Raw genomic sequence first — 18,386 nt, forward strand, 5'->3', positions numbered from 1 at the left:
GTACATATTTTTTTCTCTTAAAAATACCAGCTTTGCCGGGCAGTGGTGGCGCATGCCTTTAATCCCAGCACTTGGGAGGCAGAGGCAGGCAGATCTCTGTGAGTTCGAGGCCAGTCTGGTCGACAAGAGCTAGTTCCAGGACAGACTCCAAAGCCATAGAGAAACCCTGTGTTGAAAAACCAAAAAATAAAATAAAATAAAAACAAGCTTTTAGATGGTAACACCACTATTTAGTGTTGGTGTAAGAAACTTTTCAGTGGGCTAGCAACTACACTTGAAGAATAATCAAAGTAGCCAGTGATAGGTGTGGATGTCAGAGTGTGGATGTCAGAGGACAACTTGTAGCAGTCAATTCTCCAATTCTCTCTCTTTCTTTCTTTCTTTCTTTCTTTCTTTCTTTCTTTCTTTCTTTTTTTTTTTTACAGGGTTTCTATGTATAACGGCCCTGGCTGTCCTGGAACTCCCTTTGTAGATCAAGCTGGTCTTGAACTCACAGAGATCCACCTGCCTCTGCCTCTCGAGTGCTGGAATTAAAGGCATACACAACCGTGCCTACCTAGTTCTCTCTCTCTCTTTCTCTTTCTACCATGTGGGCTCTAGGGATCAAATTCAGATGATCAGTTTGGGAGTGATTGACTTTACCCACTGAGCCATCTAGCCAACCCCAAGAGCAACACCGCTAGCTGGAAATGTAGTTGTGTTGTTGTATAGAAGGGTGTCCACAGAGTTGACTGTCCAGTTTTCCTCTTGCCACATCAGCCCCAGGCCCACTTTGATCCAGCACACTAACTTCTGACAGGAGAAACTGGTTTCCCATGTGCACTCTCTACCTTGCTCCTGTTGCAGGGGTATGGGAAGGACATGTATTATTCTCATTCCCATCAGGTATTGGCACTTCCCTTTGACTGCTACCCCTATATGTAATTCCCGGTGATGCTCACAGGCACCTCAGGGGTTAGTTTGCATCTTTGCTTGCTCTTTGGAAGATGTATTTCTTTATAAGCTCTATTCTGCAGTGTGTGGCAGTTGGCTCTACCCGGGAAGCTCAGGACAGCCCAGGGAATATCTGTCTTCAGCAGGAATGCTGCCGCCAAACTTCTCTAAGAGAGAATAAATTCCCACTGGGAGAATAAACTCTCTTTAAGATTTTCCTTTCTTGACTATAGTTTTCTTTCTTCATGATAATCCTATAACTGATAATTTTATAATGAACTTCCCCCCATTGAAATCATTGTGTGGTTCCAGGTCTCTTTAGTGGATGTGACTAGCGAGTGATACCACTGGGAAGGAGAGGAGAGGAGGCTGAGAAGTTAGAGCCATATCAGCTTGAGGCTTTAAACAGAGCAGTCGGGGAGGCTCTCACAGAGGTGGAGGAGGTGATGAGCAGGTCTGAGGCAAGACAGCAAGCAAAGCAATAACAAGAGGAGATGCCTGAAAAGATACAGACAGTGTGAGCAATTGACCCGGGGCAGGAGGTTATCATGACTGAAGCGAAATGAAATGAGTAGATAAAGTGAGATCACATCACAAATAGCTTCGTGGGCAACAGCAAGGATTCTTGCTTTCATCTTGGGTGAGACAGCAAGCCCTGAGGTCATAGATCTGATCTGACTTACTTTAATAGGATCCCTTTGAACCCCATGCTGAATGGCCTACAGCAAGTCCTCCGGGATAAAAGTAGGGGGCCCATCTAGACTGTTTTGTGTCAGACAAGAGAAACTGGCCTTACAGGTTAGATATTGAAGAGAAAGGTACAGTAGGTTTGCTGAGGGATTCTGTGTGGGTTTGAAAGGAGCAGGGGAATGCCGCAAGTTCAAGGCCAGCCAGAGCAATTTATCAAAACCTTACCCCTCAAAATAAGTAAACAAACAAAGGTCTCATGTGGTCAAACCAGTCTTGACCTACTGATCCTCCTGCCTCAGTCTCCCAAATGTTTGGACTAAATGCCTAGCTCAAAACTAGAAAAAGAAAACAAAAGAAAGAAAGAAAGAAAGAAGTGATAGACATGCAACTTAGCAGCACCGTGCTTGCTTAGCACTGCAAAAATGGCGTGTGTGTGTGTGTGTGTGTGTGTGTGTGTGTGTGTTCGCGCGCGCGCGCGCGCGCGCGCATGTGCAGGGTGCATGGAGCTGTTGCTGAATCACGAACTCTGGCCTGGGCACAAAAATAGTGCAGGGTTGCACCTGCTCACTGCTGCGGCTTTTAGGACTATGGGTCATCTCCTGTATTTGGTACCCCAGTACAAGTACCGGTTTTGTAGCACCTTCAGTTTCTGTATTCAGGGTAAATCTTACCAAAGTCACTTTCAGTCAGTGTGGTCTGGGAAAAGCTGTGCTGCGGACCACCGCAAGAGACCTTGGCGTGAACCCAGGTGCCTCCAAATTTGCTTTCTAGAAGGAAACACTTTCCCTTTTCCCAAACAGTGTCTCTTTGGCGCCCTCTGCTGAAGAAGCACAGCAGTACCACCTCAAAGGCAAAATACTTGGCCCAGAAGCCCTCACTCACTCCAACCCCTTTCAGACGTTGTTCACTATGCTGTCCTAACTGACCTGGAACTCGCTGAGTTGACCAGGCGGGCCTCGAACTGACAGAGATTTCCCCCTGCCTCCGGAGTGCTGGGATTAAAGACGTGCGCCACTACGTCCGGAGCGACAATGTTTTGCTTGCTCTCCTGCTTTGGTCTCCCAAGTGCACCACTCACGCCGGGTTGTATTTTCGCACACTTGCAGCTGAAAGGCAGTGAATTCATAACTAGCATGTGCTGACATTCCTTACATGTTTCGTCTCTATTTTTAATATTTTCCCACGGCTTACCCTGCCACCGGAAATCAGTCTAATTTTCATTTGAACAAAGTTCAACCCATGTTAGATGAACACATATGCAACGTGCTGAACCACTGTGCAACATGTACGGGGCACTCAGAAAAAGAAAAAGTAGGGCTGTTCGCTGCCCAGTTCAGAAACAGGGCGGAGAGGAGACCCGCGCGCCCACCCGAGCAGGCCACAGCGCGCCGCTGCTCTTGGGTGACTGAAGATGCCCAGGGAACTTAGCACAGCCAGCTCGATCGCGGAGACGTCTCAGGACAGATAGCCCCAGAGGCCGCGACGTTCCAGAGCCTTCGGCCAGACCCCAGCCGGTAGCCGCGACTCGGCGCCGCCTCCGATGGCCCCGCCCCCGGGGCGCGCCCGCGCCCCGACCCCGTCCGCGCGCGCGGCCCTGCGCGGAAGCGGGTCCCCGGAGCGCGCGCGCTCTCGCCGCCGCCATTTTGGAGCGATCTCGCCCGCGGCCCCGAGCCAGTCCTGAGCGGGTCCCGAGCCTCCCGCCGGCTGCGCCCGAGTCCGAAGGCGCCGCGCCGCGGGACCGGGCCCATGTGCGTGCGGCCCTCTCCAGGCCGTCCGCACTTCACCTCTACGAGCGTCCTGGCCTCCCTCGGGCCTTGGAGGAGCCGCCGCGACCCCCAGGCTGCGGGGCAGGTGAGTGCGCCCGCGCGCCCGCTGCTTCCTCTGGCCCGGGGAGAGGAGGGGACGCCCCCCCCCCCCCCTTTCCCCGTCAGCCCGCGTCCTGCTGTCACTCAGCACCTGCAGTCGGCGCCTTTGTCACCCTGCGCTTCCTTGGGGGTCAGCGCCTCCGCCAGTCTACTCGCTTGTCAGCCTGTCAGCCAGCACTCTCCACTCCCGTCATTCATTCATTCATTCATTCATTCCTCCCTCCCCATTCCCTCAACTAACCCTTCCTGTCCGTCAGCCCCCTTCTCAGCTAAGGTACCCTCTCATGCCTGCCAGTGGTGGGCCAGTTTCCCCGCTCTCAGAATCGGTCTCAGCCTGTCAGGGGCCTCCTCGTCCCTGTCAAGGCCCCTCCCCTCTGTTGACGCCTGTAAAGGTGTGACGGAGCTTGGATATAGGGTGGGGGGGAGTCGTCAGTGTTCCCTCTCATTTAGACTCCTTCCTCCTCATTGGCCTGCCGCTAGTAACCTTTCCACCAGTGCCCCCCACCCCCCTCGCTGCCACTCTCCTCCCCGCCAGTGCCCACTGCCAAGCCCTGACTTTGTTTTCGTCACCTATTTCCATCTCTCTCTTCTTCCAGTCGTTCCCCGGTTGTCATCAGTCACCCACCGCCATTCTGCCACTTTCCCTGGTGCGTCCCCACCTCCTCCCATCACCTCTTCCTTCTCCCATACTCTTCTCTAAGCTCCTTCCATTAGGGAACCTCTTTACCCGCTTGCTAGTTAGGATCCTGGCGACTGACTACCCGGTTAAGGACTGATTCCAGTTTATTACTGATCTCTAGCCATTCACCGCCAGCTCTCAGTCTGTCACTTTTTCTAGTTCTCGCCTTGCTCCGTAGCCCCTCCCTTCAGTTTGTCTCCGTTCTCACCCACCTTGTCCTCAGGCCATATTTCAGACTCTTAGACTTTCACTCACCGTCAGCTGTGTCCTACTTGGCAGTGCTGCTGGCTTCTTAGTATTTCATCCCCACTCCCTTTTTTATTTTTTATTTTTCCCGAGACAGGGTTTCTCTGTGTAGTCCTGGCTGCCCTAGATTGCTCCGTAGATCAGGCTGGCCTCAAACTCAGAGATCTGCCTGCCTCTGCTTCCCAAGGGCTGGGATTAAAGGTGTGCACCACTACTGTCTTCATTCCCCATTCTTATCTGTTCAAGTTATTTCCTCTTTCTCTGTTTTATTTGAAACAAGGTCTTGCTATGTACCCTTGGCTATGTAGACCAGGTTGACCTCAAACTCACAGAGATTTGCCTGCCTCTGCCTGGGATTAAAATTTTTTTTTTCCTACCAAGTCTGTTAATCTCTTGATGTCTTTTCCCTTCTGGGTCTTCCCATTGACATCTCTAATTCTCATGTAAGCTAAGATCTTGAAGACCTAGGAGCTGGAGAGATGGTTCAGGGGTTAAGAGCACTGATTGTTCTTCCAGAGGACCCAGGTTCAATTCCCAGCTGCCACATGGGAGCTCACAACTGTCTATAACTCCAATCCAGGGGATCCAATACCTTCACACAGACATACATGCAGGTAAAACACCAGTCAGTGTTCATAACTTTAAGAAAAAAAGAAGCTAACCATAATGAAGAGGTGGAATGGGAGGGCAGGACAGAGCTGAGCCTTCCTGAGTGAGAGAGCCCAGATGCAGAGAGGAGATGGGAAAGGCCCAGATCTCTTGCAGGAACTAGATAATACTGATGTGTCTAGGTTAAGGGGGAGCTTGGCTTAGAAAGCTGGTCTTCTGGTAAATCTTACAGACACTGGTGAAATGCTGGGTCTTGAGTTTTCATGAATTTTGTCACATGACTAGGGAGTGGAGTGTTGTGGTTTAAACCTCAGCAGTTGACTTAGGGCAGTATTTTGGAAGTAGAGCTGTTGGCACATAACAATTGAGAAGTATGAGGGAATGGGAGGGCTCAGAGTGACTCGAGGCTTCTTGATTGAACAAATGGTTGGGCAGTGGCATTGTTTAATTAAATGGGGAAGCTAGGTTGAGATAGTGGTAGATGTTAGAGAAGGCAAGGCTTTCTTTGACTGAAAGTAGTGGGAGGCATCTAAGAAGTCTAGGAAGAACATATCTTATGGAAAAATCTGGAGCTCAAAGGAGAGATAAGGCTGAACATACAATTTTGAGCAGGGAGATGGTGTTTAAAGATTTGGAAATAACCATTTACTTAGAGCATACAGCATAATCTTTGGGTATTTATACTGTTCCATTACATTTAATTTTTTTTTTTTTGAGACAAGGTTTTTCTGTATAGCTCCAGCTGTTCTGGAACTTGCTATATAGAACCAGAACTAGCAGAGATCTACTTACTTCTGCCTCCCAAGTGCTAGGATTAAAGGCATACACAACCATGCCCATCTCAATATTTAATTCATATGGGAAATTTTCATCTAGTCCTCAGGGTAACCATAGGCTATAGGGGCTATAATTTCCCTGCTTCAGAGATAAAGAGACTGAGGCAAGAGAATCAAGATTTGTACTGCAGGCAGTTTGGCTTTGCATCCCTTCTCTCTCTCTCTCTCTAAGCAAAGGGTAATGTTTACAGCGTTTAAACTAATAACAGTGATGACTGATTGCAGTTATGTTCTACTGTGCTTGGCAGGTCCAGACACTTTTTAAAGTATGTAATCCATATCCTCTCATTTAATCTTTACAGTAATTGTTCTTTTTTCAGCTCTTTTCTTTCTTTCTTTCTTTCTCTTATTTATTTTTTTTTAAAAAATGGTTTATTTAACTTTATTTTATGTGCATGGGTGTGAAGGTGTTAAATCCCCTGGAACTAGATCTTCAGACAGTTGAGAGCTGCCATGTGGGTGCTGGGAATTGAACCCGGGTCCTCTGGAAGAACAGTCAGTGCTCTTAACCACTGAGCCATCTCTCTCCAGCCCCCTCTTTTTTTATTTTTTTGAGACAGGATCTAATTTTGCCCAGTGTGACCTCAAATGTTGCTGTGTAGATTGAGGGTGACCTTAAACTTCTGTTCCCCTTCCTCTACCTCCCAAGTGCTAGGATTGCAGGCTGTACCACTTTGGCTAATTCATATAGTGCTTGGGATTAAACCTTGGGCTTCATGTATGCTGTCAAGCATTCTACCAACTGAGCCATATCACAGTCCCTTCCCCCCCCCCACTTTTTTTCGTGAAAGAAGGATTTCATGTAGTCCAGGCTGGCCTTAAATTTCTGATCCTCCGGCTTCACCCTCCTGTATGGGGATTACAGTCATATGCTACCATCTCTGGCCAGTAGTTACTTTTACTATTCCTGTCACTAGATGAGGGCTATAGCGATGGCTCAGTGAGTAAGAACACTGTTGTGAAGAGGACCAGAGTTCAGATCCCCAGCATCCACATAAAAGCTGAGCTTAGCTCTGTGTTCCTGTAAACCAAAGGGTGCAGGTTGAAGGTATGTGGATCCCAGGGTTTCTGTGACCAGCCAGCTTCATCAAAACCTGTTGAAAGGAGAGAGGGCCTGCTTTTCATCCCGGCCGCCTGACTAGCTTACACCGGAAATAATCACACGGAAATTGTATTAACTAAATTACTGATTGGTCCATAAACTCTAGCCTCTTATTTACTAACTCTCACATCTTGATTCAACCCATTTCTAATAATCTGTATGTCAGCACGAGGTCGTGGTTTACTGGGAAAGATTCAGCATGTCTGACCTGGCGGCTAGCTCCATGGCGGCAATCTCCGACCCTGCTTTCTTCCTCCCAGAATTCAGTTCTGTCTACCCCACCTACCTATGTTCTGTCCTATCAGGCCAAGCAGTTTCTTTATTAATTAACCAATGAGAACAACACATAGATAAAAGGACCGCCTACACAAAAAAACCTGAGCCCAAAATCCAGTGATGATAAGCTTCTGGTTCAGTGAGATACTCTATCTAAAAAAATAAAAAAATAAATAAAAAAAAAATAATAAAAAAATTGGAGAATGTCTTCTGGCCTCTGCACACACCTACACATGCAGATCCACATCACATACACAATAATCATATGAGAGTACTGAGACACAAAGTAAGTAACATATCTGAGGTCAAAACAAATAAACCAGAGAGTTCAGGTTCAACCCAAACCCCAGAGCCTGTGCCTTTCACTGTTTCATCCTAGGCAGCTTATACGAATGGATAATATGACCTCTCAGGGTGTGTAGCATCCTCTCTCAAGGAAGTTGACATTGTTTTTTGTTTCTTTTTGTTTTTCTTGTCAGGGTTTCTCTGTAGTTTTGGTGCCTGTCCTGGAACTAGCTCTTGTAGACCAGGCTGGCCTCGAACTCACAGAGATCCACTTGCCTCTGCCTCCTGAGTGCTGGAATTAAAGGCATGTGCCACCACTGCCCGGACATTGCTTTTTGTTTTTTTGTTTGTTTGTTTGTTTTTGTTTTGTGTGTGTGTGTGTGTGTCATTCTAAACAGTTTATTAATACATAATTCGGGGGCTGGAAAGATGGCTCAGAGGTTAAGAGTACTGGCTGCTCTTCCAAAGGTTCCAAAGGTCCTGAGTTCGCAGGGCAGTGGTGGTGTAGACCAGGTCAGCCTGGTCTACAAGAGTTAGTTCAAGAACAGGCTCCAAAACTATAGAGAAACCTTGTCTCGAAAAAACAAACAAAACCCCCAAAACAACAACAGCAAAAAACAACAAAAACAAAAACCACAAAGGTCCTGAGTTCAATTCCCAGCAACCACATGGTGGCTCACAACCATCTGTAATGAGATCTAGTTCCCTCTTCTGACTTACAGGCATATACACAGGCAGAACACTGTATATATAACAAATCTTTTTTAAAAACCAGATAATTTGGTACATAAATATGTTTGAGAGAAAGAGATGTACATTTTATAGAAATGAGTTGCATAACATGGTGTGACACTGTCCCAGCACCCAGAGGTAGAGGTAGGTAGATCTGAGAGTTCAAGGAGCTTGGTCTAGATAGCAAGTTCCAGGATAGCCATGAGTTACATTGAATCAGCCTTAGTTTCTTTGGTAGTTTGAATGTAATTGGCTTGGCCCCCATGATCCTATAATCTCATAGGGAGTAGCACTCTTAGGAGGTGTGGCTTTGTTAGAGTGGGTATGGCCTTGATGGAGGAAATGTGTCACTGTGGGGGCAGACTTTGAGGTTTCCTGTGCTTAGAATACTGCCCAGTGTGTCAGTAGACTTCCTGTTGCCTCTGAGTCAAGATGTAGAACTCTCAGCTCTAGCACCACGTCTGCCTGCATGCTGCCATGCTCCCATTCATAATCATATAAGAGTTGCTGTGGTCATAGTGTCTTTTCGCAGCAATAGTAAACCTTAACTAACAACAGTTACTTTCTGTTGCTATGACAAAGCACCATGACTAAGGCACTTTATAAAGGAAACATTTAATATGGGACTCCTAGTTCCAGTAAATTAAAGTCCATGTCTGTCATGGCATGGAACATGGCAGCAGGTAGGCAAACATGGCACTGGAGGAGTAGCTGAGAGCTGGTGCCATAAGGTAGAGATAGCTAACTGGGTATGCTATGGGCTTTTGAAACCTCAAAGCCCAAAGTCGGGCGGTGGTGGTGCATGCCTTTAATCCCAGCACTCGGGAGGCAGAGGCAGGCGGATCTCTGTGAGTTCAATGCCAGCCTGGTCTATAAGAGCTAGTTCCAGGACAGGCTCTAAAGGTACAGAGAAACCCAGTCTGGGGGGCAGGAGAAGGAAACCCTGTCATGAAAGACAAAACAAAAGGATACTTCACACATTGTCCTTTATCTTACTATTATTATTATTTTACATTTACTTTTTTGTGTGGAGGTCAAAGGACAACTTGCTGGAGTTGGTTCTTCCCATCATGTGAGTTTCTGGGGTCAAACTCAGATCCTAAGCTATCTTGTTGGCTCCCTGTGTCTTTTTTTTTTAATTTAAAATTTTTAAATAATTATTTTTAATTTTATGTGCATCAGTATTTTGCCTGCATATCTGAGTGATGGTTATGTATCCCCTGGAACTGGGGTAAGAGAATTGTGAGCTGCCATTTGGGTGCTGGGAATTGAACTTGGGTCTTCTGGAAAAACAGCCAGTCCTTTTAACTGCTGAACCATCTCTCCAGCCTTAATTTGAATTTATATTTGTTTATTTATTTTGTTTTTTTTTCGAGTCAAGGTTTCTCCACGTAGCCCTAGCTGTCCTGGAACTAGCTTTGTAGACCAGGCTGGCCTTGAACTCACAGAGATCCTCCTGCCTCTGCCTAGTAAGTGCTGGGACTAAAGGTGTGTGCCACCTCTGCCTGACTTTTTTTTTCAATTATTTTGGAAATTATGTTGTATCTATATATAGCAAGCAGCCTTCATCCTTTTAGCTGTTTAGTCTTGTTTTTATTTTGCTTACAATATTGCATTTAAAATTATTAAGGGATATTTCATACCCAGGGAAATCTTATCTATATAAATTTAATGAGTGTTAACAAGTATGATCATTATTAGGGTTGACAGTCAAGATGTCTCATATCTTTAATCCCAGCACTCAGGAGTCAGAAGCAGACAGATCTCTGAGTTTGAGGTCAGCCTAATTTATATAATGACTTCTAGGCCAGCTAGGGCTACACAATGAGATCCTGTCTCAAAATCAAACAAAAACTTAGTGTGGACATCTCTCACATCAATCATAGAACATTTCTATCACCCTGGAATTTTTCTTGTGTTGCTTCCCAATCCTTATAACCATCCTTTCAATCTTCAAGTAGTTGATGTTCTTATTTCTGTCGCTATAGATTAGTTTTCTAGCTCCTTAGAGTTTAAATGAAATTATAAAGTATATGCTTGCAGAGAATGACACACCCCTGGAATTTCAGTCATCTGAGACAGGAGAACTGTGAGACCACCCTGGGTTATGTGTATACAAGACCCTGTATAAAAATACCAAACCGAAAAAACCCTTTTTACCCAGCTTGTCTTGCTAGTTTTAGAATAAGCTCTCAAATTTATGTTATTATTTTTGCTGTGAGTTTGATTGGTGCTATATAAAATGTGTAGCTCAAATTCAGAGTTGAATTATTGAATCTTTTTTTATCTATGCATTTAATTTTGTTTCTCTAGTTATTTAGTTTTTTTTCTTAGCAATATTTTATGTTTTCACTGTAAAGTTTCATTTTCCATTTGAATTATTCTGAACTGTTTTGTCTTTTGATAGTATCATAAATGTTTTTTATATTGTTTTAAATTATTTGTTGGTGTACAAACATATATTTGGGTTATGTATAATAGTAACATACTCTGCAACATTGTGTAACTTATTAGTTCTCATAGTATAGCCCTTTGGATTTTCTACTTAAATCATTATATATGCAAATAAAGATAGTTTTACTTTTCCTTCCCAATTGGTATTCCCTGTTTTACTTTTCTTGATTGTATTGAGTAGAAATCCCCAAATGACTTGTTTCCTCTGCATATACTGGATTTTTGGGATCCAGTCTGTTTGGATACTCACCTTCCTGGACCTGGAGGGAGGGGGGAGGAACTTGAACTTCCCACAGGGCAGGAAGCCCTGACTGCTCTTAGGGATGGAGAGGGAGGAGGAGGGGGAGTGGGGGGAGTGGGAGGGTGTTGGGAGGAGGGGCGGAAATGGAAACTTTTATAATTTAATAAACTTTGAAAAAAAAATCAAAAAAAAGAGAAATCCCCAAATAGTGTTAAATAAAACTGATAATAATGGGCCTTCAATGGTTGAGAAAGTTGCCTTTGTTTCAATTTTGTAGAACTAAAAATTAATGTTTATTATTATTTTGTGAGTATAATATGTTAATATGTGCATACCATGGTGTGTATGTGGGAGTTGAGGACAACTTGGTGAAGTCAGTTCTCTCCTTCCACCTTTAAGTGGGTTCCCAAGATCAAGGTTATCTGCCTTGTGCAGCAAGTAATTTACCTGCTAAGTGATCTAACTGGCCCCTCGAATGTTTTTATAATGAAAGAGTGTTAGATTTGGTCAAATACTTTTTCTCCATCCATTCAGATGGTTATTTGATTTTCTTTGATTTGTGGTATGTTATATTGATTGATTTTTCAGATATTAAAAATAACTGCATTCTTGGAATAAATTATCTTTGGCATGATGTACGTTCTTTTTGTGTGTATGATTTGGTTTGCTAGTGTTTTGTTGAGGATCTTTGCAAATTTATGAAGGGATATTTATAAATGCCCAGTTTTCCGTCTGTCTTCTTTTCTCTCTTCCCTCTTTCTTTTTCTCTCCCTCCTCTCCCTATTTCCTTTTCTTCCTTTCTGTGCTAGGATCAAACCTTGTGTATTCTTGACAGTGCTGTCTTCTAATTTTTGTTTTTTCCAAGACAGGGTTTCTCTGTGCAGCCCTGCTTGTTTTGGAACTTTATCTGTAGATCTGTAGATCAGGCTGGCCTTGAACTCAGAGCTCTGTCTGTCTCTGCCTCCCAAGTGCTGAGATTAAAGGCATGCACCACCACCTCCTCTGTGGTTTTGTTTTTTTTTGAAACAGGGTGTCCCTTTGTAGTCAGACTGGCATTGAACTAAGTGATTATCTTATCTCAGCCTTCCAAGTACTGGGACTAAAAGAATTGAGCCATCACTCTAGGCAAAATCCCATATAAATATCTGCATAATCATTTTTGGGAGTTTTGGAAATCAAACTTAGGACTTTCTGTATGCTAGGTAGGTGCTCTTCCATTGATCTATATATTCTCAGCCTGTCTTTGGTTTTGTTTTTATTTTGGTTTGATTTTGGAGACAGTCTCATTCTATATTCCTGGCTGGCCTGAAATCACAAGGATGCTTCTGAGCCTCTGGAATGCAGAGTGTGAACCAGAGGTGCAAGCCATAGTTCCCAGCTCCTGATTTACTTTTGAGGTGAGGCTTTGCTCAGGTTGGTTTTAGGATCCTCCTGCTTCAGCCCTGTGAATACTGTGATTTATGTGTGTGTGTATGTATGTATGTATTTATTTATTGGCATGGTATCATGTAAGCCCAGGGTGACCTCATGCTTGTCTGAATAGCAGAGAATGACCTTGAATTTCTGAGCTTAGTCCTTCTGCTGTTACCTTCTGTGTGCTGGGATTAACGCACATCTAGGGTTTCATTTATGCTGGATGTACAATTCTTGTTTGACAACCTTTTGTCTTTCAGAACTTCAAAGAACTTATTTGTTTTTAGCCCCTACTTATGATGTCAGTTATAATTGTTCATCTAATCAATTTTTTTTTTGCTGTGCTTAAGATATTTTCTCCCCCTTTAGTTTAACTGTATTTAGGTATATTTATCCTTTTGTCCTGTAGGTTGATATATTTAAAAGCTATAAAATGGCTGAGTGTAGTGGTATACACACCTTTAATCCTAGTTGAAATTGAGACAAGAGAATCTGAAGTTTGAGATCAGACTCTGCAAAATGAGACCCTGTTTTAAAAAGAAAAAAAAAAAGAACAAAAAGTGGGTATAATGGCACAGACTTAATCCCAGCATTTGGAAGTTTAAGGCTACCCTGGCCTACATAGAGAGTACAGGCCAGCTAGGGCTACATTGTGAGGCCTTGTCTTAGATAAAAAAACAAAAAACAAACAACAAAAGATATTATTTGTATTACTTTTGGGGGCTGGAGAGATGGCTCAGCTGTTAAGAGCTCTGACTGCTCTTGCAGAAAGCCTGGGTTTGGTTCCCAGAACTCACACGGTGGCTAACAACACCAATTCTAGGGGGTCAGATGCTCTTTTCTGGCTCCTGTGGACAGTAGGCAGGTATCTAATGTACTGAAAAAAAAAACCCACTTATACAAATTAAACAAACAAACAAACAAAAACCAGAACAAAACAAAAACCTTTGGAAACATTTTTTTTTGTTCTCTTTCCAGACAGCGTTTCTCTGTGTAGGAGAGCAGGCTGGGATGGAACTCACAGAGATCTGCCTAACTCTGCCTCCCAAGAGCTGGGATTAAAGGCAGGGTTGCGCCCCCCTCCCATTTTTACTGTTGCTATTAAGTAACTTTTGGGGCCTCGGTTTCTTTTTTTTTCCTTTGGGACTGTGTGTGTGTGTTTGTGCGTGTGTTTGTGCGGGCGCCTGCATAGAGAGGGAGAGTTGGTGTTTTAAATTTTAAACTTTTTTTCTGTTTCTTGTTTGCTTTCTATTTATCTTCGAACTTTGCTACTTAGAAAAAAGTCTGTTATTAAGCACAATCAGTAACATTTCAGATACTGTTTTTTAGTTCTAGAATTTTCTCTTTATATGTTTACATTTTTATTTTATGGGTGATTTGCTGGCAATAGTGTCTGTGAACCATTTCCCTGTGTGGTGCCCATGGAGGTCATAAGAGGCTGTTCGATCTTGGGACTGGAGTTACAGATGGTTGTGACCATGTGTGTGTGCTAGAAATCAAACTCCAGTTCTCTGGAAGAGCAGTCTCTGTTCATAACATCTGAGCCATTTCTCCAGCCTTTGCCTTTTTGTTTTTTTTTTAATATTTATTTATTTATTTATTATGTATACAGTATTCTGTCTGTGTGTATGCCTGCAGGCTAGAAGAGGGCACCAGACCTCATTATAGATGGTTGTGAGCCACCATGTGGTTGCTGGGAATTGAACTCAAGACCTTTGGAAGAGCAGGCAATGCTCTTAACCACTGAGCCATCTCTCCAGCCCCTGCCTTTTTGTTTTTGAAAGCTCTCTGTGTAGCAAAGCTGGACTAAAACTGTAACTTCCCCTCCCTCAACCTCCCAGGTGCTGGAGTTACATGCATTTTCATGTATCTGGTGAGAATCTTCATCTTTTGTCTCTGGTCTCTTCCAAAATCCTATTAACAGATTTATTAATGCTGTTTTGAAGTTCTTATCTGGCAGTTTCAATGTGTGGTCATTTGTAAGTCCTATTGTTTACCTTTCCCTTGACTGTCACATTTTCTTCTCCACAGCTCTAGGAATTTCAGTTGTATAACTGGCATTATGGATACCTTCTACAGACTGTGGTTTATGTTCTTTTCCCTTAGACAGTTTTCAATCTTGTGAGATGTGGTGCATGCTGCTCAGAGGACTGAGGTTGGAGGGTTTCTTTCTTTTTCCCTGCCTCCCTCTCCCTCTTCCTCTCTCTCTTTTCAAGACAGTGTTTCTCTGTAGCTTTGGAGCCTGTCATAGAATTCTCTTTGTAGACCAGACTGGCTTTGAACTCATAGAGATCTGCCTGCCTCTGCCTCCCGAGTGCTGGGATTAAAGGTGTGTGCCATCACTCTCTGGCTTGGTTGGAGAACTTCTTTTGTTTTCTTTTTTTCTTTGATTTTTAGAGACAGGGTTTCTCTGTGTAGCTTTGGAGCCTGTCCTGGCACTAGCTCTTGTAGACCAGGCTGGCCTCGAACTCACAGAGATCTGCTTGCCTCTGCCTCCCAAGTGCTGAGATTAAAGGTATGTGCCACCACCACCAGGCCCTAGAGTGGTCTTAAATAGGGGGGTATTACATCCTCTGGAGGTATCCTTGCCATTGTGCCCCAGGGTAGTCATACTGTTTCAGGCATGCTCAGTGTGTGACCCTTCTGGATTATAATGGAAAATCCTTTTAATTTTATTTTTAGGGTATGTGTTATGCATACATGAGTAGAGGGGCCTGCAAAGGCCAGAAACCAGATCCCTTAGAGTTCAGATATCTGTTTTTAATATTTTGTTCAGAGTTTATATATAATTATTATCTGCAGAAAAGACACTCTTTCTGAACCAGAGTCTTAGATTTGTGTGTATGTGTGTAATAAATATATTTTTGAGACAGGGTTTTACTATAATAGTCCTGGATGACCTTTACATATGAGACTGGCCTCAAACTCACAGAATGTTGGCATTAAAGGTATGTGCCACTGTGATGGCTAATCTTGGTTGTCAGTTTGACTACATCTGGTATCAACTAAAACCCAAGCAGGTAGGTACACCCGTGAAAGACTTCCTTGATTAGATCATTTGTGGCAGGAAGATTCACCCTAAATCTGGTTTAGTAGATATCTGAAGATCCACCCTAATTCCACATCTTTTGGTATGACCTGCATGAAAGGACGTGGAAGAAGGAAGCATTTGCTTTTTGCCAGCTTGCTCTCACTCTTGATGGCAAGTTCATATGTTCTTCTGGGCATTACTTCACTAATAATAGAAGCTACTTTGGGATTCCAGCTTAGACTAACAATCAGCCAATACATCCAGCCTCATGGACTGAACAACTACTGGATTCTTAGCCAGACACTGATGAACTGGCCAGGCTGTAGCTATTAAGCCATTCTAATAAATTTCCCATTAATATGTATAGATTCATTCTTTGATTCTGTTCCTCTAAAGAACCCCAATACAGCTACCTTACTCAACTGTTTGTTTTTAGAAAGATAGAATCCTGCTATGTTATCAGGCTGGCCCTGAACTTCTGGGCTCAAGTGACCAACTCATCTTTTCTCAGCCCTTTAAGTGCTAGGATTAGACTCTTATTTTTCCTTTCAAGTCCACAACATTTTTATTAGCCTAATTGCCTAATTGAGCCCACCAGACAGGGCAATCATATCCAAAAGGCAGTTTTGAGGTGACACGGTCCAGCGGTCTTTAACATGATATTACACATGTGACCTGAAGAGAGAAAGAAGGCTGAGTAGAGGCTGACAAGGAGTAGCTCTGAGCATGGCAAAGAATACAGGTGAGACCATCACTTCGCAGAGGAAAGATTGATCCACTATATTGAAATGTTCAGAGCAGGCAAGACCATCACTCCTCAGAGGAAGGGTTGATCCACTATATTGAATGTTGAGGTGAGAAATGAGAAGCAATCTTTAGTGGTCATTGTTTTCTTGACAGAAACAGTTTGTTGGAATTGTGGGAAGAGAGGGGTTGGGGACAGTGAGGAAGGTAGTTCCTTTAGGAAATATTGCCATTAGTCTGAGATTGGAGAGATGTTTGTAGAACTCAAAGAGGTCGTGTGTGTATATATGTGTGCTCTGGAGGAGGAAGAGAGACTAGAGATACTGGTGGAAAGGTGTCGGATGGAGCCGTGGGAGGACATGGGGTGGAGTCTAGATTGCAGGTGGAAGGGCTACTCTTTGATGGTCCTTTCTTTGTGACAGAAGGGAAGTAGGAGATTTGATGCACTTGATGGAAGGGAGGGGAAGTATTAACACCTGAGATCTTTTGCTTTTTCTGTGAATTAAGGAATAAGGATATCAGAAAGTTGAGGAAACATTAAAATGATTAAGGCAGTTTATTTTATTTCTTCATAACCCACACCAATTCTGCTTTGGTCATGAGTCCAGATTGGCAGTGTGGGCTGTGCACAGTAGAACTTTCCTCTTTGTTCCCCATGTAGTCACCTTGGTTTACTTGTAGACCTGGGTCTCAGCTGGCCTCTCTCTAGGGTTTTGCCATTAGTCCTTAGGCGGGGCCAGAGGAAGCTTGTCCATGTTTATTCAGAGAGTTCAAAAGTATTGAACTGTGAAGCTTCTTGGGGATGAGGTTCTGGAACCTGTCTTTATAGCTTTGTTGGTTATATTGGTTGATAAGCACTGCTGACAGAGAAGGGATGTGCAAAGAGACTTTACCTTCTCGTTTATTTTTAGATAAGTTCTGATTATGTAACCCATGCTAACATCAGAATTGCTATATAGCCCAGGCTGCCTCAAATTTGTGGTAATCCTCCTGCCAAGTCTCCAGAGTGCTGCGACTACAGGTGTGTAGGTGTGCCACTATACCTGGTTTAGACTTCACCTCTTGAGGCAAGGAGCTGTGTTTCACCTCATCACTATTATTGTAAGAGTGGGAAACCACTTCCTAGAGAAAGAATAGGAATCTAGGCTATATTTAATGTTTCCTTGAGGTTTATGGTCATTCATTTAGAATGAATAAAGCTCAAGCTGTGAAGGCGTAAGTCAGAAACAATCCCACACCGGTTCGAAATTATGATTAATAGAATGGTTATTTACTTAAAGGGGAAAAAACTTACAGATCACCGTCCCAGACAACAGCCCTCTGTGCGATCAGGAAAGGAGCCTAGTAGCTGGAAGTGGAGCTGGAAGAAAGAGAGCAAGAAGAGGGCTGTTGTTGCTTTTTTAAGGAGAGAGAGACCATGCCCCAGTGGGTGGTATTTCAACAGCTATTGGCTGAAGGAGCGGAAGGGGATCCTGCAGTAAAGCTGGATTTATTCATGGAAGTCTTCTCTGGCTACTGCTTACCCTATCATCCTCCCCTGCTTATGCCTAATGACAATATTAGTTTAAGATGTGCTATACTCGTTTATACTGTGGAATATTTGTTTAACCAAGCATTCTGTTGACAGAGGTTTCTGTCCTGCCAGTTCCTGTAGCTGTTTAGTCCCAAAGAAACACACAGAGGCTTACATTAATTATAAGCTGGTTGGCCTATTAACTCAGACTTCTTATTAACTCTTATAACTTATATTAGCCCGTGATTCTTATCTGTGTTAGCCACGTGGCTTGATACCTTTTATCAGTGAGGCCTTCTCTTTTGCTTCCTCTGTGTCTGGGTGACCACTTGCAAACTGAACCTTTTCTTTTCCCAGAGTTCTCCTGTTCTGGTTGTCCTGACCATACTTCCTGTCTGGCTACTGGCCAATCAACATTTCATTAAGCCAATACAACTGACAAATCTTTACAGGGTACAAGACCATTGTCCCACAGCAGCATTCATATATATTTTGGGGGAGGGGTTTGAGACAGGGTTCCTTATAGCTTGGAAGCCTGTCCTGGAACTAGCTCTTGTAGACCAGGTTGACCTTGAACTCACAGAGATCCACCTGCCTCTGCCTTCCGAGTGCTGGGGTTAAAGGCGTGCACTACCACTACACGGCTTATGTTGTATTTGTTTAACTCTGTGAAGCTGTGTTACTTTGCTTGCCTAAAACACTTGATTGGTCTAATAAAGGGCTGACCAGCCAATAGT

The 18,386-nt window shown here is 43.8% G+C and overlaps 1 protein-coding gene across 6 annotated transcripts in view; it reads left to right on the plus strand.

Moving 5' to 3' along the window:
* Positions 1-3,272: 3,272 nt before the first annotated feature.
* Positions 3,273-18,386, plus strand: part of Ppp6r2 (protein phosphatase 6 regulatory subunit 2) — a 108,259-nt gene continuing 93,145 nt past the window's right edge. For 4 of the 6 annotated variants that reach the window (XM_087899172.1, XM_087899176.1, XM_087899173.1 and 1 more), the window contains exon 1: positions 3,274-3,474. The gene's annotated coding sequence lies outside the window, so the exon portion shown is untranslated. Of the gene's footprint in view, positions 3,475-18,386 lie in introns of all 6 variants that reach the window. The other 2 variants (XM_087899177.1, XM_087899175.1) reach the window with 1 other exon arrangement.

The sequence above is a fragment of the Myodes glareolus genome, chromosome 19 (assembly GCF_982192425.1).
Source record: "Myodes glareolus chromosome 19, mMyoGla1.1, whole genome shotgun sequence".
NCBI lineage: Eukaryota > Metazoa > Chordata > Mammalia > Rodentia > Cricetidae > Myodes > Myodes glareolus.